The following is a 23,137-nucleotide window of genomic DNA, read 5'->3' as shown; positions in this document are numbered from 1 at the left end:
TACTAACGCGAATTCTTTACAGACGAATGGAAAAACTAGTAGAAGCCGACCTCGGGGAAGATCAGTTTGGATTCCGTAGAAATGTTGGAACACGTGAGGCAACACTGACCTTACGACTTATCTTAGAAGCTAGATTAAGGAAGGCCAAACCTACATTTCTAGCATTTGTAGACTTAGAGAAAGCTTTTGACAATGTTGACTGGAATACTCTCTTTCAAATCCTGCAGGTGGCAGGGGTACAATACAGGTAGCGAAAGGCTATTTACAATTTATAAAGAAACCAGATGGCTGTTATAAGAGTCGAGGGACATGAAAGGGGAGCAGTGGTTGGAAAGGGAGTGAGACAGGGTTGCAGTCTCTCCCCGCTGTTATTAAATCTGTATATTGAGCAAGCAGTGAAGGAAACAAAAGAAAAATTCGGAGTAGGTATTAAAATCCATGGAGAAGAAATAAAAACTTTGAGGTTCGCCGATGACATCGTAATTCTGTCAGAGACAGCAAAGGACTTGGAAGAGCAGTTGAACGGAATGGATAATGTCTTGAAATGGGGATATAAGATGAACATCAACAAAAGCAAAACGAGGATAATGGAATGCAGTCGAATTAAGTCGGGTGATACTGAGGGAATTAGATTAGGAAATAAGACACTTAAAGTAGTAAAGGAGTTTTGCTATTTGGGGAGCAAAATAACTGATGATGGTCGAAGTAGAGAGGATATAAAATGTAGACTGGCAATGGCATGGAAAGCGTTTCTGAAGAAGAGAAATTTGTTAACATCGAGTATAGATTTATGTGTCAGGAAGTATTTTCTGAAAGTATTTGTATGGAGTGTAGCCGTGTATGGAAGTGAAACATGGACGATAAATAGTTTGGACAAGAAGAGAATAGAAGCTTTCGAAATGTGGCGCTACAGAAAAATGCTGAAGATTAGATGGGTAGATCACATAACTAATGAAGAAGTATTGAATAGGATTGAGGAGAAGAGAAGTTTGTGGTACAACTTGACCAGAGGAAGGGATCGGTTGGTAGGAGATGTTCTGAGGCATCAAGGGATCACCAATTTAGTATTGGAGGGCAGCGTGGAGGGTAAAAATCATAGAGGGAGACCAAGAGATGAATACATGAAGCAGATTCAGAAGGATGTAGGTTGCAGTAGGTATTGGGAGACGACGAACCTTGGACAGGATAGAGTAGCATGGAGAGCTGCATCAAACCAGTCTCAGGACAGAAGACACAACACATCAACAATTGTTCGTGGAAAGAAAGATTGTCGGTATGCCTCTGTGTGGGCTGTAATCTCTCTGATATTTATCCTCATGGTCTCTTCGCGATATATACGTAGGAGGGAGCAATATACTGGCTGACTCCTAGGTGAAGGTACGTTCTCAAAACTTCAACAAAGCCCGTACCGAGCTACTGAGCGTCTCTCCTGCAGAGTCTTCCAATGGAGTTTATCTATCATCTCCGTAACGCTTTCGCGATTGCTAAATGATCCTGTAACGAAGCGCGTTGCTCTCCGTTAGATCTTCTCTATCTCTTCTGTCAACCGTATATGGTACGGATCCCACACTGGTGAGCAATATTCAAGCAGTGGGCGAACAAGTATACTGTAACCTGCTTCCTTTGTTTTCAGATTGCATTTCCTTAGGATTTTTCCAATGAATCTAAGGCTGGCATCCTCTTTACCGACGATCAACTTTATATGATCATTCCATTTTAAATCACTCCTAATACCTACTCCGTCTCTCCGTTTTCTGTTACATAATGACGTACCATCTGCAAACGTAGACTATTCCGCTCAAACGCGTATCTACGGAGAAAATATTCAGTCATCACCATAAACAATTTTTTGTTGAACATCATTGTACACAAAGACTGCTAAGGAAATGCTGATTTAGGTGGATCAAACGTTGTTCGTAAGGAAATAAACTTTGACAGATTTACCTTAGTTGGAAACGGTCCCGTATGTTAGAACAGAACAGCGAATTTACTCACTTTTATGGGCAGAATACGCAACAGGTTCACGGCAAAGATTACAAACTTAGTAAACTCTGACGTAATTTGTTTGGTACACGCTTGTCAGTTCGAGCGCACTCTAGCCCACTAGGCGAAATTAGAACACAGAAATCTTTCTGTCCCGGTACGTACATGGTGTGAGCTTCAAGCACAGAGAGATTACTCTGGAAATGGTCGTAATAACGTCTTTTATGCCATTTCCCTTACAGGAGTGTTGCATTCTCAGACAAACCTTCATCAAATCGAAATCTTCCATTCGCCTCCGCTAGAACTGATTTTACGTGCCCGTTCTTTTCACATCACTTCTTAGTATTATCCCTAAATATTTATATGATATGGCATGCTCCGTTTGTTAGCCACGAATGTTGCAATCAGGTACTATCAGGCTCTTTCTCTTCGTTATAGTCATTACCTTACATAATCCACATTTAAAGAGAATTTAAATTCATCAAACCAAGTGGAAATTTTGACCAAAACTTTCTGCAATCCTACAACCGTACCTTTCTGTGCACAACAGTATCGACAGCTAGCAACCCTATAGCGGTGTTGATCCTGTCTGATGCATACTGAGAACATCAAAGTTCCTATTACAATTCTTTGGGGCAGACCTAAAGTTCCTTTCATTTGCTATTCAATGTCCAGTAAAAAGTAATTCTGTAAGCGATGGTATTTATCTCCGGAACTCTGGATCCAAGCATTGTAATTGCTTACTGCTGCTTGTATATTGCCAGCGTGGCAGAGGGTTGGCTGGGATTGGATTTTTAAAGGCTGCCTTCACCTACTTTAGCTCAGGCTGTGCACAGTGTGACATGGTTAAGTTTGCATGTGAGCGCCTTGTTTTTAATTCGTGTATTTATACGTACTGCAAATGATGGAAATCTTTGTGTGTTCTAGTACTGCCCACGTGTACTGCTAAATTTAAACTGCGGTTGCGTCACTGGACGGTTGTTCTGCTGTGTTTATGTGATCTGTCATTTACTCTTGTGCTCAATTTTGATACTTTGGTAAACTGTAGGACAATGAAGCTTAATATGCCTTGTTTTAAGTTTTGGAATTTTACGTGGTGCATACTGCGCAGCATTACAGGCCTTTATGTAAATTTGTAACTTAGTTAACTTTTATGGCAAATTATATAGTTAAGATTTCTGTAAATTTCTCTTTCTGTCGAGTCAGCGTCATTCTGTTTGCAAGGTCATTATGATATTGAGGCTTCAAGATTGTAAGCCACAGGTATTTCGGGTGATTGCTTAAATATATGTCAGTTCGAAGAATAGTGGCCTGGTGCAAGTTTTTGTGAATAAAAATTTAATATTTCACTCTACCTATAAATCTTGATTTTTATGTTTTTAATTAGTCGTATTACATAGTTTTGAGATTTGAGAGACAAATTCTGAATTAATTGATGGCATATAGCAACCGTCTTTCATTGATTAATTGTGTAACTGAACTGGTTGTTTTATGAAAGTTTAAAATAAAGATACGTTGCGTGTGAAATTAAACCGTGAATGTTGTTCAAAAACCTTGGGGTCAATACCTTCCACGACAGTGATGTTCTAGAAATTCCTTGGGACGTTATTTGCCATTTGATTTTCCTTCAGTAAAGTCGTAATGCTTGAGGTCAGAATAAGCTCGAGGATACTGTCAATGTCATATTTTATCCTTTTCGTGAACTACACTCTTTTTCATTGTCACGAGACTGTTCGTTGAGCGAAAGATCCCCGATGAATTTCAGCTAGGAGAACAACTATTTCCGTGGCATATTCAGTGTAAATTCTAACTAGGATTCCTTCAGGATCTGGTGTTTTCTTCGCTTTAAGTAATCTTTATTATTTGTCAGTATCGGACGTTCTAATTTCGAAATCTCACATTTACGACTCAGTGAGGAATTGAAAAGCTGGGACAGTAGTATCCTCTTCCATGAGTACATTTTTCAATGCCGAATGTACATTTCTGGTTTCTGTTTGCTGTCTTCATTTTCATCATCAAGCAGATTCACGAGAGATTCAATTCAAGACTTGGACCTGTTCATTCATTTTACTTCTGACAAGAAGTTCATAAGATTTGTTCGTACATCTTTCGATAGAATCCTACTGTGAGAATTATTGTAGACTCAGATACACGAGCTAATGAGCAGGCTGTAACAGATACAATTGTAGATATTTCTATTGGTGATTGAGGACAGTGTACTGAACAAAATTATATCAATGCTTACATCATTTGCAGACTAATAATTGCAACTATCAAAAGTTGTATGTTTTTCGGTTGGGTAGTCATGTGGCAAGAGCAAGCCATTAACGCTGATTTCCTCTGTGCAACAGGTCAGAGTATTGAAGTGTGGATACATGGACGCAAAGCGATTAGTCTATATTGACCGACTTAGTCCACTTAGTAGTGCAGCTATGGCCGTGCAGAAAACATCAGACTGTAAAGTCTGTGACGTGTTTCTGGGAAACTTGTTCGACGTAGAGAAAAAAAACAGCAAACACAGTAGTGAGTGTTCATATTAAGGTACCACATTTACACATATGTGTTCTTATATCCTTTTCACCCTCTATTCCTCTATCAGATTCCCTGCAGTCTATTTTGTAGCGATCTTTGTTTTCGCAACATTATCCGAGTGCTATCATTAAACAAGGGTGCGTCTTTGCCATCCTTTATTACATCTGGCACTCGCTTATCTAGATAAAGGTTTACAACATCTTTCAACTTTAAACACATTTTTTTTTGCGTTTGTGTGATCTGATATAGGGGTTCTGAATTCATACATAAATTGAGTTGTTAGTGACTGTCTCAGTTAGTCCAAACACTAATTCTCTCCTCCTTTTCTTGATCATTCTCTTTGTCTCTGGCGACCATTCTTCCTGTAATGGCATCATAGTCGCTATCAGAGAGATCGTATCTGTTTGTAAGTAGGAGAGCTAAATTATTTATTACGCGTGTGGGTTTTCGGCTTAGTTGCTGCAGATATTTAGTTGTTACACAGTGTTCCCAGAAAGACTGTTTTTCCTCACCTTCACCATTGTTGTTGTTGTTGTTGCCTTCAATCCTGAGACTGGTTTGATGCAGCTCTCCATGCTACTCTGTCCTGTGCAAGCTTCTTCATCTCCCAGTACCTACTGCAACCTACATCCTTCTGAATCTGCTTAGTGTATTCATCTCCTGGTCTCCCTCTACGATTTTTACCCTCCACGCTGCCCTCCAATGCTAAATTTGTGATCCCTTGATGCCTCAAAACATGTCCTACCAACCGATCCCTTCTTCTAGTCAAGTTGTGCCACAAACTTCTCTTCTCCCCAAACCTATTCAATACCTCCTCATTAGTTACGTGATCTATCCACCTTATCTTCAGCATTCTTCTGTAGCACCACATTTCGAAAGCTTCTATTCTCTTCTTGTCCAAACTAGTTACCGTCCATGTTTCACTTCCATACATGGCTACACTCCAAACAAATACTTTGAGAAACGACTTCCTGATACATTAATCTATATTCGATGTTAACAAGTTTCTCTTCTTCAGAAACGCTTTCCTTGCCATTGCCAGTCTACATTTTATATCCTCTCTACTTCGACCATCATCAGTTATTTTACTTCCTAAATAGCAAAACTCCTTTACTACTTTAAGTGTCTCACTTCCTAATCTAATTCCCTCAGCATCACCCGATTTAATTTGACTACAGTCCATTATCCTCGTTTTGCTTTTGTTGATGTTCATCTTATATCCTCCTTTCAAGACGCTGTCCATTCCGTTCAACTGCTCTTCCAAGTCCTTTGCCGTCTCTGACAGAATTACAATGTCATCGGCGAACCTCAAAGTTTTTACTTCTTCTCCATGAATTTTAATACCTACTCCGAATTTTTCTTTTGTTTCCTTTACTGCTTGCTCAATATACAGATTGAATAACATCGGGGAAAGGCTACAACCCTGTCTCACTCCTTTCCTAACCACTGCTTCCCTTTCATGTACCTCGACTCTTATGACTACCATCTGGTTTCTGTACAAATTGTAAATAGCCATTCGCTACCGGTATTTTACCCTTGCCACCTTTAGAATTTGAAAGAGAGTATTCCAGTCAACATTCTCAAAAGCCTTCTCTAAGTCTACCAATGCTAGAAACGAAGGTTTGACTTTCCTTAATCTTTCTTTTAAGATAATTCGTAAGGTCAGTATTGCCTACCGTGTTCCAGTTTTTCTACGGAATCCAAACTGATCTTCCCCGAGTTCGGCTTCTACTAGTTTTTCCATTCGTCTGTAAAGAATTCGTGTTAGTATTCTGCAGCTGTGGCTTATTAAACTGATTGTTCGGTAATTTTCACACCTGTCAACACCTGCTTTCTTTGGGATTGGAATTATTATATTCTTCTTGAAGTATGAGGGTATTTCGCCTGTTTCATACATCTTGCTCACCAGATGGTAGAGTTTTGTCATGACTGGCTCTCCCAAGGCCGTCAGTAGTTAAAATGGAATGTTGTCTACTCCGGGGGCCTTGTTTCAAATCAGGTCTTTCAGTGCTCTGTCAATCTCTTCACGCAGTATCGTATCTCCCATTTCATCTTCATCTACATCCTCTTCCATTTCCATAATTACTGATAATAGAAAAAACATTGGTTAGCTAATAATAATTTCTATAATCACTGATAATACAAAAAAATCATTGATTAGCTAAAAAAGGGGATAATTAAACGATCACCAGTCAGCTAGGGCAAAGAATCTCCACAATCGTGATGAAGGTAATGGCAAAGAAATTCAAGCAAATGATCACTGGCGTGGCAACAGAAGGTCGTCACGCTTTACCGCAGCACAACAATTCACGAGAAAATAATGAATCGGAAAGCACTGAGTTTGCAGTTACTTATTCTGAAATGCTAAATTTTGAAACTAAAGTTAAATGGAGTTACTGGTTAAATAAATGACTGGCTCTACTTAAATTTTGTTATGCGAAAAATGAATTTCAGTAAACCCAGCGCAACGAAATGCAAAATTTAGAAAACCGCAAGCATTTTACTTTTGCTTATTGAAAGACTAAATTCGATTTACTTGAGGCATTTGAGCGACTGATTTTACTTTTAAAATAACAATAATAATATATCTACCAAGCCAAGAGAAGTCACGTGCTAAGCTAAATAGAGAATAAATGAAAATGCGCACTCTTACTTTGTGCTTTATCTTTAGTTATCAGTTTTGCCAGTGAAAATTTACGTTTATATACGAATATACAGCGTACAGTTGGAGGTTAACTTTATCGTTTACCTAGGTTTCAACATTAGTAATAACGTCTTCTCAGAAACTGCAAAAAGTTAATATTATAATGTGCTAGTAAATTATATTAGATATGGTCTTCCTACAGAATGCAGCGTGTAGTACTTACATAAAATATTATTTAAATGTTTGCCTAAAACAAGCCATGTCCTATTAATATTTTATGTTAGTCCTACACGTTGCATCCTGTAGGATGACCATATCTGATGTAATTTACTAGCACATTATAATATTAACTTTTTGCAGGTTCTGAAGAAGACATTATTACTGTGCGATTCGAGAGCGATTGCAGTGTATTTCACACATTTGAAAATTATCATCAGTATCTGACTTAAGTTTAGAATAGATTCCTCGTTCAGAAGACTCTGTTGTACTTTTCCTCCAACTAACCGGTGTTAGTTTCCTTCGGTAATAATAGTCTTACTCAGAGTAAGTTTCATTAGGCATATGCGATCACGGGCAGTAATATCGCAATCCAGAGGCCGATTAGGAGGCGGAATGTTACAGTGTGATCCACAGACCACTGCTGATGGTAGCGTTACGGTACCGGTACATTTTTCCCAACATGTGCAACAATTCGACGATACGCCCATCCACCTTCCCACGAGCGCATAAAGCGACCCTGTTCAAACGGATGAAGTTGTTCAACTTGAGTATGTATTTTCTGCCCTCTACAATGAACGTTGCCCACGCTGTTCAGCACTGAACTCTACGCAGTCACTGCCTGTAGAGTCAAAACATCTGACGCACAGAATGGCCTCCAGAGCGCCTTCTGATGCCGGTGACCGTGACAAAGGACTCACTAACATCATAGCCCCTCAACATGCACATATTATAAACTGGTGCCTTGAGCACATCCGTTATGGTGTTGCACTTACTTTCGAGCAATGTACACTCCTGGAAATTGAAATAAGAACACCGTGAATTCATTGTCCCAGGAAGGGGAAACTTTATTGACACATTCCTGGGGTCAGATACATCACATGATCACACTGACAGAACCACAGGCACATAGACACAGGCAACAGAGCATGCACAATGTCGGCACTAGTACAGTGTATATCCACCTTTCGCAGCAATGCAGGCTGCTATTCTCCCATGGAGACGATCGTAGAGATGCTGGATGTAGTCCTGTGGAACGGCTTGCCATGCCATTTCCACCTGGCGCCTCAGTTGGACCAGCGTTCGTGCTGGACGTGCAGACCGCGTGAGACGACGCTTCATCCAGTCCCAAACATACTCAATGGGGGACAGATCCGGAGATCTTGCTGGCCAGGCTAGTTGACTTACACCTTCTAGAGCACGTTGGGTGGCACGGGATACATGCGGACGTGCATTGTCCTGTTGGAACAGCAAGTCCCTTGCCGGTCTAGGAATGGTAGAACGATGGGTTCGATGACGGTTTGGATGTACCGTGCACTATTCAGTGTCCCCTCGACGTTCACCAGAGGTGTACGGCCAGTGTAGGAGATCGCTCCCCACACCATGATGCCGGGTGTTGGCCCTGTGTGCCTCGGTCGTATGCAGTCCTGATTGTGGCGCTCACCTGCACGGCGCCAAACACGCATACGACCATCATTGGCACCAAGGGAGAAGCGACTCTCATCGCTGAAGACGACACGTCTCCATTCGTCCCTCCATTTCTAGTTTCTTACTTCGCCGGTGGTTTGGCTCTGTTACACTTCTAATATCATTTGTGGAGTACCCATTGCTCCTCAGAACACTTTCCAGGTGTTGCATTTCGCGTTTAAGGTGCTGCGGCTCACATATTCGTGCTGCTCGCGTTACGAGCGTCTGAATCATGCCTCTTTTCTGGCTCGGGTGGTGGTTTGACAGTTTGTGCAGATATCGGTCAGTGTGCGTCGGTTTTCGGTACACGCTATGTCCCAGGTTTTGGCCATCCCTTGTGACTAGATGTGCTGGTAGCAGGTAGCAAGAGGAGAAACGCACCGGAAATGACCGCGGAAATGACCGCGGAGAAGCCCTCGGACGTTGGCGCGCAAGGTACATATAGTCTGCGGCCGCGAGCCCGGCTCCAGTTCACCTCCGGCAATGGAGGGTGAAGCTTTGACAATGCCAGCCACTCGTGCTGGCGAAACGTCAGCAAAATCATCACACGAACGTCGGCCGAAGAACCCGAGACAGAAGCAAATAAGCAGTTTGTCAGTGCTAGTTCTGCAAGTTTCGCAGAAGAGCTTCTGTAAAGTTTGGAAGGTAGGAGACGGATACTGGCAGAAGTAAAGCTGTGAGTACCGAATGTGAGTCGTGCTTCGGTAGCTCAGTTGGTAGAGCACTTGCCCGCGAAAGGCAAAGGTCCCGAGTTCGAGTCTCGGTCGGGCACACAGTTTTAATCTGCCAGGAAGTTTCACATCAGCGCACACTCCGCTGCAGAGTGAAAATCTCATTCTGGAAACATCCCCCAGGCTGTGGCTAAGCCATGTCTCCGCAATATCCTTTCTTTCAGGAGTGCTAGTTCTGCAAGTTTCGCAGATGAGCTTCTGTAAAGTTTGGAAGGTAGGAGACGGATACTGGCAGAAGTAAAGCTGTGAGTACCGAACGTGAGTCGTGCTTCGGTAGCTCAGTTGGTAGAGCACTTGCCCGCGAAAGGCAAAGGTCCCGAGTTCGAGTCTCGGTCGGGCACACAGTTTTAATCTGCCAGGATGTTTCGAGTTACAGTTTCTACATAACATTAAGGATATATAACGTATTATGCAGTATTGATATTAAATAAAAAAATAGAGATTATAAAAGTAGTACAATGATAATTATAACAATAAAAAATAATTATAACAATCAAGAATAATAATGATAATAATAATAATAATAATAATAATAATAATAATAATAATAATAATAATAATGACTATGTATATGAATGTAAACATATTTTTCTTTTGTGAATGTCAGTTCCATTGTTAGTTGGGAACTTTCTCGTTATATTCTTGCAGCTTTTGAGTTATTCTCATCGAGCAGAGACATGAGGCGATAGAATGGGGTGAAAGAGATATATAAGAGGTAGATAGGTTAGAGGAAGAGAAATAGAATGGTAAAATTCGAAGCTGTGATGGAGAGGAGAAAGAAAGAGATGGGAGGGACACAACAATTTCTTCTCCATGGATTTTAATTCCTACTCCAAATTTTTCTTTTGTTCCCTTTACTGCTTGCTCAATATGCAGACTAAATAACCCTGTCTCACTCCCTTCTCAACCACTGCTTCCCTTTCGTGACCCTCGACCTTTATAACTCCCATGTGGTTCCTGTACAAATTGTAAAAAGCCTTTCGTTCCCAGTATTTGACCCCTGCCATCTTCAGAATTTGAAAGAGAGTATTCCAGTCAACATTGTCAAATCTTCTAAAATAAGTCGTAAGGTCAGTACTGCATCACATGTTCCAACATTTCTACGGAATTCAAACTGATCTTCCCCAAGATCGGCTTCTACCAGTTTTTCTTCGTAATACTGGAGTGTTGATGAATTCTGTCGATAACATACCTAACAGTATACCTCTGAATTACATCGATGTCTTTCTTTAAACCTAAGTAGTGGCGATTCCAAACACTCGAACAGTACTCAATAAAAAATTTACCTACGAGGTCTCCTTTACAGATGAAATACAGTTTCCTAGAATTGTGTCCCAACAAACCGAAGTCGACCGTATGTCCTCCCTACAACCGACCTTACGTGTTCGTTGCATTTCACATCGGTCTGCAACGTTACGCCTAAATATTTGATCGATGTGATTGTGTCAAGCTGTACACCACTAGTACTGCATTCGAACACTACCGACTGCTTTTGCTACTCGTTTGCGATAAATTACGTATTTACAGATTTAGAGCAAGCTTTCATTTCACGTAATAGGTTGGGGTTGGGTTGTTTGAGGGAAGAGACCAAACTGCGAGGTCATCGGTCTCATCGGATTAGGGAAGGACGGAAAGGAAGTTGGCCGTGCCCTTTCAAAGGAGCCATCCCGGCATTTGCCTGGAGCGATTTAGGGAAATCACGGAAAACCTAAATCACCATGGCCGGACGCGGGATTGAACCGTCGTCCTCCCCTAATGCGACTCCAGTGTCACGTAACAGAAATTCAGCCAAGGCATCCTGCCCAAGTTATCATGCCGCAGCCCTGATACTGTCAACAAGTAAAGGACTACAGTTTCGCAGCGACCTAGTCAACGAGTAAGGCCCACTGTCACTTTTTTCTGTCCTCTAGGACGGAAACGAACCTGAAAGAGAAGCATTTGTCACGTTATAAAAAAGCTGCATCAATAATCGCTCGATCTACCACGCGATATTACTGCGGACAAGATTAAAAACTGACTCCATCCACGAGTGAATAGCAAGGACAAGTGTATAACTTCTCCTGAATATTATTTTGGAGATACATCAACTCTGTGTAATCCTGTGAAATACAAAATGTATAACTGAATCATTCTAGGAACTTTTAAGTTTTTCCTTTTGTTCAACCTGTTTTTTCTACAAACATTTCTCATTCCTTTCTGTTAACGTAGATGACTAACTTGTTGCCCGTTTATTTATAGCACAATTATTTTTCTGTTTAGCATTTTTGTATTTCTTTTCCGATTCATAAAGCCGTTATTTTTTATTTGTTTTGCTGCCATAAGCGTCGCTGTGACTTCTGTCTGCCTTGCGTGTATAACGGGTAGCTCTAGAAATCGATTTCTTTGCATTTAATCGTTATTAATATCACGAAGCAGTGCCTTTTCATTACATCAGAAGCTTTGTGGGACGACTTGAAGACAGTAACACACCGTTACTGCTAAGAGCCAAGTGATATATTTACGAAGAATTAGAATACCCTTGAAAGTGAAAGCAACAAGTAAAACTTTCATGTCGAAACAAAGGCGTGTGCGGACGGTAAACTGGGCAGTAATGTTCCGTGGGAAACTCGTCAGCAATATATTTTACTACAATGTGCACTTGCGAAATTGATGTAGTCATGATGGCGCGATGACCACAATTGGATGATGCAAAATTGTGTTTCACATAAAACCGTAGGTATCCCTGTTTTGATCTCTGGCGATTATACGTGCCATGCTGACGTGCTTCCCGGTTACTTTAAAATTCAAATTTCTCAAAGAGAGGAACAGTAATTTAGTTTCAGGTATGCCGCTTAGTTGCGTGGTAGGCGGAAATTCTTAACGTTCCATGGACTCCCGTTTAATTTTTTTGTTATCCCCACGATTTACCTCGCAGAACCGATTCATAAATCGAAGTTAATTAAACCCGGGCACCGAAGACACTAAATGGGTTTTGCAGATATTAATAAAAAAAAGTTATGAAAAAACATATTGATACAACGTCCACCTTCCGTTATAGCGTTTCAGGTACGACGTTAGGCTTAATATATAACTACGAGATTACGTTGCTAACTGAATATGATAATCGTGTCAGATTCTGGACGACGATATATGTATAAACCATAGCAGGATGCAATAATTTTTCTTACAAAAAGAAGTTAACAGCAACACTTGCAACTCTGTTGTCGGTAAATTCGTATTATTTTCAATTAATGAGCAATGCGTTGAATTATTAGACGACGTTCGGGCGCTACTTATAGCCTCGCAGTGCTAAGAGGACGATGATTTATTTAAATTACGATTATAAGGAATTTTTCTGATTCTTTGTGGTTCGAGTCACCCCTTTTCATAGCGATGCGCCACAAAGAAAATACGAAAATGCTTGTAAGGTGAATTGGATTCTATATTCAGTACGTAAATAACATAGGAGACGTGATCAAAAGAAGATAATAAGTACATGTTGTCGTCTTTGTTTTTACGCCTCTTTTTCCGCAGTTGCAATTATACAACTTATATAGATCAATACCGTCTTTTTCGACTGTAGCAGAAGTATTTTTAGACCATATGCGTTTCGCTTTATTTTAAAGGATCTTCAGAGGTCATTGTAACAGTACGTGTGTGAAATCTTATGGGACGTAACTGCTAAGGTCATCAGTCCCTAAGCTTACACACTACTTAACCTAAATTATCCTAAGGACAAACACACACACCCATGCCCGAGGGAGGACTCGAACCTCCGCCGGGACCAGTCTACCAGTACGGTTTTTCTTACAGTTTTTACTTACTATTATTAAATAGTATAACATTATTATCTTTCGTTTCTTACTTCCTTCTTTACGTTCTTTTACAGTCTGTGCCAGTGTTTTATACACAGCACATCAACTGACAGGAAATAAGTTCACTTTTTATGTGGTGTAGGTCCAATGCCATCGGGCCATCTCGTGTGTTTTGTTTTGATAATTCGGGGTGATAGCATCTTTTGCTTTGGTTGTTATGTAAGCGTCTGTCATTGCACTTTGTGTGTGTGTGTCTGTGTGTGTGTGTGTGTGTGTGTGTGTCAGCCCGTACGTATTTAAGTGGTACGCGGTGATTAATAATTATAAAACTCATTGTCGTTCCCATTGTTAGTATCGTACAAATTACTAGTATATTATGTTTTAGGTTTTCTTGGTGTACGTCCGTGTGTCAATACTTAAGTTTCATAGATCGCATTAATCAAGTTCTGTCATCACATGGCTTGATATTGAGCAGTCCGTTATGGACTATCAGGTCGAAAGAACGCATGGAACGCTTTAAAGCAAAGGCAGTAGAATCCGCGAAGTTCAAACCAAAGTGTTTGTATCAGTACGTGAAAGCCATGATTTTGGGCTCACCGAATGGAATCTTGAAGAGTTCCTGGAACATTTAAATTCTATCCACAGTAATATAGAGTTCACGATGGAACTTCAAAATGAGGGCCAGCTAAATTTCAGTTAAGAGGAGAGCGTACCGTTTCCTGGGTCACAGTGTATGCAGAAAACCCGCACACACTGACAAAGTTCTGTATGAAAGACATTACAAGACTCTGGTCCATAGGGCGCGAATTTCGGACGAGGAGAACCTGAACGAAGAGTAGTTGTTCGAAGGAATGGGTTACCAGAGCGTCATACTGAGCGGACGTTGCAGACAAAATCAAGGAAGCCTGGGGAAGAAGTTGAAACTGAGACAGGGAATCCAAGACGCATGTATCTACTTTATTCTGGCCCAATATCCGGAAAGATTATACATTATTACAGAGATATAGCATTCGGTGAACTTCGATTCCGTCACCAAAGTTAAAAGGCTTCTTTGTAATGTTAGAGACGATCTAGGTCTCCGAGATCGGTATGTGTACCGCGTTCCATGTGCATGTGGCGTGCCTTACACGGGGGATGCTGTTAGCAGAGTCGAGGAGAGAAGCAACGAGCATCAGCGACGTAACCGACTCAAATAACTTAGCAATTTAGATCTTGGCGACCGCTATCTCGAACATAATCATGAAATGAGATATGCTGACAATGAGAGCAGTATCCTGGTGCAGTAACCAAGACTGTGGGAATTCCTATCGGAAGAAAGATATCGAAATATCTGGTAAAGAAGGACGGAAGTTTCAGTCTAAACAAGGGTTAGGTTCCGACACTCAATTTATAAACATGCTGTCTCGTTTCTCTTACGGTCCCTTTTTACCGTAGTCATAGTTAATTTGTTAATATCCACCCCTGTTGGAATGTCAGTTCCGCACTCTGGAAAACAAAAGAGCGTCATAGGATGTAGTGGGCATCGGGAGTCGAACCCGCAATCACAAACTACTGCGCACGACCATCAATAGTTGACAGTCTGCATGGAGCCCATCAGCGAGTACACGTAGCATCTAAACTCGCATCACGTGGAGAAGATGACTGGGTCGGTCGTCAAAATATTCTGCACAAAATGGAAGCAACAACTCGGCTGAGTACCCGGAAGTATAGCTTAATTGATACACTCCTGGAAATTGAAATAAGAACACCGTGAATTCATTGTCCCAGGAAGGGGAAACTTTATTGACACATTCCTGGGGTCAGATACATCACATGATCACACTGACAGAACCACAGGCCTGTTGGAACAGCAAGTTCCCTTGCCGGTCTAGGAATGGTAGAACGATGGGTTCGATGACGGTTTGGATGTACCGTGCACTATTCAGTGTCCCCTCGACGATCACCAGAGGTGTACGGCCAGTGTAGGAGATTGCTCCCCACACCATGATGCCGGGTGTTGGCCCTGCGTGCCTCGGTCGTATGCAGTCCTGATTGTAGCGCTCACCTGCACGGCGCCAAACACGCAAACGACCATCATTGGCACCAAGGCAGAAGCGACTCTCATCGCTGAAGACGACACGTCTCCATTCGTCCCTCCATTCACGCCTGTCGCGACACCACTGGAGGCGGGCTGCACGATGTTGGGGCGTGAGCGGAAGACGGCGTAACGGTGTGCGGGACCGTAGCCCAGCTTCATGGAGACGGTTGCGAATGGTCCTCGCCGATACCCCAGGAGCAACAGTGTCCCTAATTTGCTGGGAAGTGGCGGTGCGGTCCCGTACGGCACTGCGTAGGATCCTACGGTCTTGGCGTGCATCCGTGCGTCGCTGCGGTCCGGTCCCAGGTCGAATGGCACGTGCACCTTCCGCCGACCACTGGCGACAACATCGATGTACTGTGGAGACCTCACGCCCCACGTGTTGAGCAATTCGGCGGTACGTCCAGCCGGCCTCCCGCATGCCCACTATACGCCCTCGCTCAAAGTCCGTCAACTGCACATACGGTTCACGTCCACGCTGTCGCGGCATGCTACCAGTGTTAAAGACTGCGATGGAGCTCCGTATGCCACGGCAAACTGGCTGACACTGACGGCGGCGGTGCACAAATGCTGCGCAGCTAGCGCCATTCGACGGCCAACACCGCGGTTCCTGGTGTGTCCGCTGTGCCGTGCGTGTGATCATTGCTTGTACAGCCCTCTCGCAGTGTCCGGAGCAAGTATGGTGGGTCTGACACACCGGTGTCAATGTGTTCTTTTTTCCATTTCCAGGAGTGTATATGGCTCGTAGTTGTTTCAGGAATATCTTCTTTTTGGTGTATCTCTGATTCTATAGATTATAAAGTTTATTATGTGCATTAACTTCATGTAACTGGAATGTGCCGCGCGGGAATAGCCGAGCGGTCTAAGGCGCTGCAGTCATGGACCCGGTCATGGGCATGGGTGTGTGTGTTTGTCCTTAGGATAATTTAAGTTAAGTAGTGTGTAAGCTTAGGGACTGATGACCTTAGCAGTTAAGTCCCATAAGATTTCACACAATTTTTTTTTAAACTGGAATGTAGTATTTGTTCGTGGTAGCTGTGTGAAGATGCAAGGACGACGAATGGCTTTTATAACAGGGGATCAAAAAGTTTTCGTTACAGATCGTTGCTACAGCGTATATACAACATAACGTTACTCCGATGCGAGTGTATAAGCGCCGACATGTAGGCTAGAGATTCCCCTTGATTCGTGTATTTCCGACGTGCGTGCGGTAAATTTACGGGAACGTGAGTTATGGTGACGCTAATACCTCATGCGTCCAAATTGGACAACCCTCTGTTATCGTTTTCATGGCTGCAAATGGAAAAACTCCAGTAGACATCGTTCGGAGGATGAAGGATGTGTATAAGGCCGGGACACGTCCGGGGGCAACAGCGAAACGGGACACTGGTGCTCCATGGGAAAGCATGTTGTCATATCGAAAATGTTATAATGCAGAAGTTACGCCAATTCAAGTGCGAGACATTTGAGAACCCGCTCTGCAGTCCTGGTCTTTCCCCATTCTATTATCACGCCTTTGGTCCCTCAAAAATGGCCTTGAACGATTGTTGACAGTCGGCCGTCGTGGCTGAGCGGTTCTAAGCGCTTCAGTCCGGAACCGAGCAGCTGCTACGGTTGCAGGTTCGAATCCTGCCTCGGGCATGGATGCGTGTGATATCCTTTGGTTGGTTAGGTTTAAGTAGTTCTAAGTTCTAGGGGACTGATGACCTCAGATGTTAAGTCACATAGTGCTCAGAGCCATTTTAACCATTTTTGATTCTCGACACAGCAGGTCACGGTGTTACGCCAAACGGGTATTTTCAACCTGGCACGTCGGTGAAATGATTGTCTCAATACTGACGGCGATTTTGCCTGATTGGCGTACCGATTCTGGATTGTACGGCATTCGAACGGAAAGTTTCTGATCGTGCCTTATGTGTTATTGAGAAACCTCGCGCCATTTGCAACTCAGCGTTTACACGCTGATGTTAAGTCGTCCAATGATCACTGGTCATGGTGGCTCCGACCGATTCTCGTGACGTATTAGGGCTATTCATATAGTCTAAATCATCAACACGAAAATATGAAGTTACGTAACTGGTATTTTGTTCATTTGGGGGTACATTTGTGCAATTCTGGTTCACATTCAACTCGCCGCGCCACAGTATCGTAACAAGTCGCTACAGGAGCCCTGTGATAAAATGGAATATCGCGGAATAATTCGTTTTCTGCTTTAGAACAGGGCAACACATGACACAGTGTTTCACCGATGCAGGAGCTTCCAGTGTTGCCAACCAAGTCCGACTGATGAAGCGCGAAGTGGCAGCCTACCTCTCCGTGAAGAACTGTGAACTATAGGGGAATTGGTGGCCGTGGAGCTTGAAGAGTGACATATCACAACCGAAATAATAGTAGAGAATGTAAAAAATCAGTTATGCATCCGATGCGTGCGTATGTGCGTGATAGATAGGGTCTTACTGTATCTTTCCTCAGCTTTGGAGACACTGTTTATCTTCCGTGCTCACAGGGGGCAACCGGTGCTACGCCGACTCAAGTGAATCGATCGGACTTTAGTCGTGACTTTGAATTGGTTGGATCACCAGTGATGGGATGGAGGTGCTTCGCTATACACTATGCCATGTTGTGGCCGAGTGAGAAACATCTACTTGGCGCCGCCTATTTCCGGTGTGGTTCCTGCCTGCTGCCCGTGCGCTAACCTCAAGAAGCGCCGTAAGAAGGAAGATTGCCTAAGTGGATGAAGTTTAGCACACCATATCGAGGGTTATGAATCTGTCGCTCCTGCACGATCACAGTAAAAATTCTTCGGCAACAAATTAACGCTAAAATGTGTCTTCGATACCACCGTAAAACTGGTACTAAACATTCTTGCCATGGTTAAAATGTCTTACTTATGTTTATAAATAACTTTTACTATGAGTGATGACACTCACCTCATCTCCCTCTGGGTGGAATGATAATCTGTCAGTAGTATATTTTATTACCTCAGCTGGGGATCTTTTATAACCATTGCTTGTGTTTCTTCAGTTGTATGGTAATTCCGGGAGTGACAAAGTGGAATATACCTTTCGCAGAGCCTGACGACAATTACTTCTTATTAATATCTTGTTGCGCAAACGGCGTTGCCACAGAGATTACACCGGTTCCCTTCAGATCACCGAAGTTAAGCGCTGTTGGGCTGGCATAGCACTCGTATGGGTCACCATCCGGTCTGTAGAGCGCTGATGGCAAGCAGGGTGCACTCAGCCCTTGTGAGAAAAACTGAGGAGCTACTTGACTCAGAAGTAGCTCCTCAGGCGTCGGAAACTGACATACATTCGGGAGAGCGGTGTGCTGACCACATGCCCCTCCACATCCGCATCCGGTGACGCCTGTGGGCTGAGTATGACACGGAGGTCGGTCGGTACCATTGGGCCTTCGTGGCTTGTTCGCGCGGAGTTTTAGAGTCTTGTTGTAACCTTCAAATGTCACAAGGTCTTGTTTAAACTGCTGTTTTAACGACATGAATCCTCGTCTTTAATTGTCGTTCTTTCTCTCTGTTACAGTTCTGCATTATTCATCCTAATTGATATTACTATTCCAAGGCTGCAGTGGCGTTATGCCAATACCAGTGAACGAGAAGTACGTCTCATTGTCTTTAAGCAAACCTTGTTTCAAAACTTGTGTGTGAAAGGTTTTATTCTTATTGTCACAGGGATTGTTTAACTATTGAGATTATTAAATATTATTTTATTATTGAATGCTGAGATACGAGTATATTTTTCAAGAAATTGAATGTTCGCTATTTTGACAGAAGACTAAGCTAAATAATACCTTGATCACAATTACTGCTGGCACCTTACCACTTACCTGCCTCCTACCTTTCCGTATCAGTTTACATCTTGCACGATGTTTGAATATGATAAAGGTCAGGCCCCACTGAATTTCCCGACTGGTCAAATTCATTCATAAAGTTTACCGAACTGCAGCCGAGACTGTCCAATTTTGATGAGTTCTTTATCAGGCTACTAACTACCAAGGGCGATGCTTGGTGTATCACTACGGCCCCGAGACGAAGGAGCAAAGTAAGTAGAGGAAAAGTTGGATGACCACTGGTGAGAAATGCGAAGACCCATTCATTAGTGGTCAAGGTGAAACTAAGTGCTTCTGTCACTGCAGAGGGTGGTACTCAAATGTCATATTAGTAAGTGATAAACTGTCACAGGAGCATACATCTAAATCACCTGACACGGTAACGGGAGGCTCTCAAGACGAAACTTCGCTAGATGCTGTGAACGCCACAGTTCATTGTATGATTGCCGAACGACCTCTGGAAACAGTCACGTCCATTAAATAAACTGTAAGACAAACAAAAGAAAACGCACCACGAGGGAATTCTCTGGACGGGATGGTAGATTTGATGTACATTGACACAAAAATGAATGTGTACAGTTAAAAAAATGGATGAGTTTTTCAAGGGAAAGACCTTCACAAATTGAGCAAGTCAATAACACATTAGTTCACCTCTGGCCCTTATGCAAGCAGTTATTCGGCTATGCATTGATTGACAGAGCTGTTGGATGTCCTCCTAAAGAACGTTGTACCAAATTCTGTCCAACTGAAGTGCTAGATTGTCAAAATCCCGAGATGTTGGAGGGCGCTGCTCCAAATGTTCTGAACTGAGGAGAGATCTGGCGACCTTGATGCTGCCTTAGCAAGCACGAAGACAAACAATAGAAACACCCGTCATGTATGGGCGTGAATTATCTTGCTGAAATGTAAGCTCAGGATTGCTTGTGATGAAGGGCAAGAGACTGGGGCAAGGAATATCGCCGCCAGAATACTGTGTGCCGCTGTTGATAACCAAAGGGGTCCTCCTATGAAATGCATTAGCCACCCCAGAACATCACTCCTTGTGCTCGGGCCGCATGGCGGCCGACAGGCAGGTAGGTGTTCCACCGCTGTCCGGGGCGTCTACAGACATGTCTTCGACCTGGAATCTAACTGACTGGGTAGAACAGCCCTCATTGACGTGTCCCCTATGATTAGCAAAGATGTGACTGGAGTGAAACTTCCTGGCAGATTAAAACTGGTGCCGGACCGAGACTCGAATCGGGACCTTTGCCTTTCCCAGGCAAGTGCTCTACCATCTGAGCTACCCAAGCACGACTCACGCCCCGTCCTCACGGCTTTACTTCGGCCAGTATCTCGTCTCCTATCTCCTACCTTCCAAACTTTACAGAAGCTCTCTTGCGAACCTTGCAGAACTAGCACTCCTGAAAGAAAGGATATTGCGGAGACATGGCTTAGCCACAGCCTGGGGGATGTTTCCAGGATGAGATTTCCACTCTACAGCGGAGTGTGCGCTGATATGAAAGTTCCTGGCAGATTAAAACTGTGTGCCGGACAGAGACTCGAACTCGGGACCTTTGCCTTTCGCGGGCAAGTGCTCTACCATCTGAGCTACCGAAGCACCACTCACGATCCGTCGTCACAGAGTGAAAATCTCATTCTGGAAACATCCTGCAGGCTCTGGCTAAGCCATGTCTCCGCAATATCCTTTCTTTCAGGAGTGCTAGTTCTGCAAGGTTCGCAGGAGAGCTTCTGTAAAGTTTGGAAGGTAGAAGGCGAGGTACTAGCGAAAGTAAGGCTGTGAAGACGGGACGTAAGTCGTGCTTGGGTATCTCAGTTGGTAGAGCAATTGCCCGCGAAAGGCAAAGGTCCCGAGTTCGAGTCTCGGTCGGGCACACAGTTTTAATCTGCCAGGAAGTATCATATCAGCGCACAGTCCGCTGCTGAGTGAAAATCTCACTCTGCATGTGACTGGAGATTCCCCAGACAGCAGTGGGAAACCAATCTGACTGTGGCACACTATACAACCAGACAATCAGGACTGGTTATCTGGGGTGCCATTTCTTCTCACTTCAGGACTCCACTAGTCGCTACCCGCGGCTCCCTTACAGTACAGGGGTGCGTCGACGATATTTTACATCCCGTTTGGCTGCGCTTCTTGGAAAGTCATCCTGGGCTTACGTTTCGCCAACATACTGCCGGCCCACACAAAGCGAGACGTTCTCCTGCTTGTCTTCGTGCCTGCCAAACTCTGTCATGGTCAGCAGTGTCTCCGAATCTCTCTCCAATTGAGAGCTATTTGGCAGGGACCTCACCAGCTCGGCATTTTGACGATTGAACGCTCCAATACAGGCACGATATACCTCAGGTCGAGATCCTAAAACCCTATCAATCACTGAGAAGCCGAGTAGCCGCTTGCAAAAGGGCCAGAGGTGGACCAACGAATTATTGACTCGCTCAATTTTTGAAGTTTTTACTCTTGAATAAGTCATCCACTTTTCCTGAAATTTTTATCGCTTATCGATGTCTGTCTCATTCGGATAATTCTTTCAGGGTGTCTCGTTTTTATTTTATTTATTTTCATTTTCAATTTTTTTGTCTTGAAGTGTATTACAGAGCGACTTAAAATCAGCTAGATTCGAGCTCACTCGCGGGCTTACCAGCAATCGATGTCCTTGCGAACCAGTCGTGACTAGAATAAGAAAGACGGAGGTTGTGTCAGTGTTACAGGAAATACTCCTCAGCCGCACATCACATAGCGGCTTGAGGAGTATACTTGAACATGTGGTTTTTGGAGAACAAAAATCTTCTCTCCAAAGATTAACATGGATTCCACCTACAAAGACCTTGTGAAACTCAGCTTGCTCTATTTCTCCACGAGATCCACAGTGCTGCAGACATCCGCGTTCAGGGTGGTGCCGCGATTCTTGGCTTCAGGGAGGCATTTGACACTGACCCTCACTGCCGTTAAGTGAAAAAAAAACACAGCTTATAGAGTATCGGACCAGATTTGCAACTGGATTCAAGACTTCCTCGCAGATGCAACTCAACACGTTTGCTCTTTATGCAACAAAATGTACAGATGTAAAGGTACACTCCTGGAAATGGAAAAAAGAACACATTGACACCGGTGTGTCCGACCCACCATACTTGCTCCGGACACTGCGAGAGGGCTGTACAAGCAATGATCACACGCACGGCACAGCGGACACACCAGGAACCGCGGTGTTGGCCGTCGAATGGCGCTAGCTGCGCAGCATTTAAGCACCGCCGCCGTCAGTGTCAGCCAGTTTGCCGTGGCATACGGAGCTCCATCACAGTCTTTAACACTGGTAGCATGCCGCGACAGCGTGGACGTGAACCGTATGTGCAGCTGACGGACTTTGAGCGAGGGCGTATAGTGGGCATGCGGGAGGCCGGGTGGACGTACTGCCGAATTGCTCAACACGTGGGGCGTGAGGTCTCCACAGTACATCGATGTTGTCACCAGTGGTCGGCGGAAGGTGCACGTGCCCGTCGACCTGGGACCGGACCGCAGCGACGCACGGATGCACGCCAAGACCGTAGGATCCTACGCAGTGCCGTACGGGACCGCACCGCCACTTCCCAGCGAATTAGGGACACTGTTGCTCCTGGGATATCGGCGAGGACCATTCGCAACCGTCTCCATGAAGCTGGGCTACGGTCCCGCACACCGTTAGGCCGTCTTCCGCTCACGCCCCAACATCGTGCAGCCCACCTCCAGTGGTGTCGCGACAGGCGTGATGGAGGGACGAATGGAGACGTGTCGTCTTCAGCGATGAGAGTCGCTTCTGCCTTGGTGCCAATGATTTTCGTATGCGTGTTTGGCGCCATGCAGGTGAGC

This window comes from Schistocerca gregaria, chromosome 3 (assembly GCF_023897955.1).
Source record: "Schistocerca gregaria isolate iqSchGreg1 chromosome 3, iqSchGreg1.2, whole genome shotgun sequence".
Lineage (NCBI taxonomy): Eukaryota > Metazoa > Arthropoda > Insecta > Orthoptera > Acrididae > Schistocerca > Schistocerca gregaria.
Note: the sequence above shows the minus strand (reverse complement) of the source record.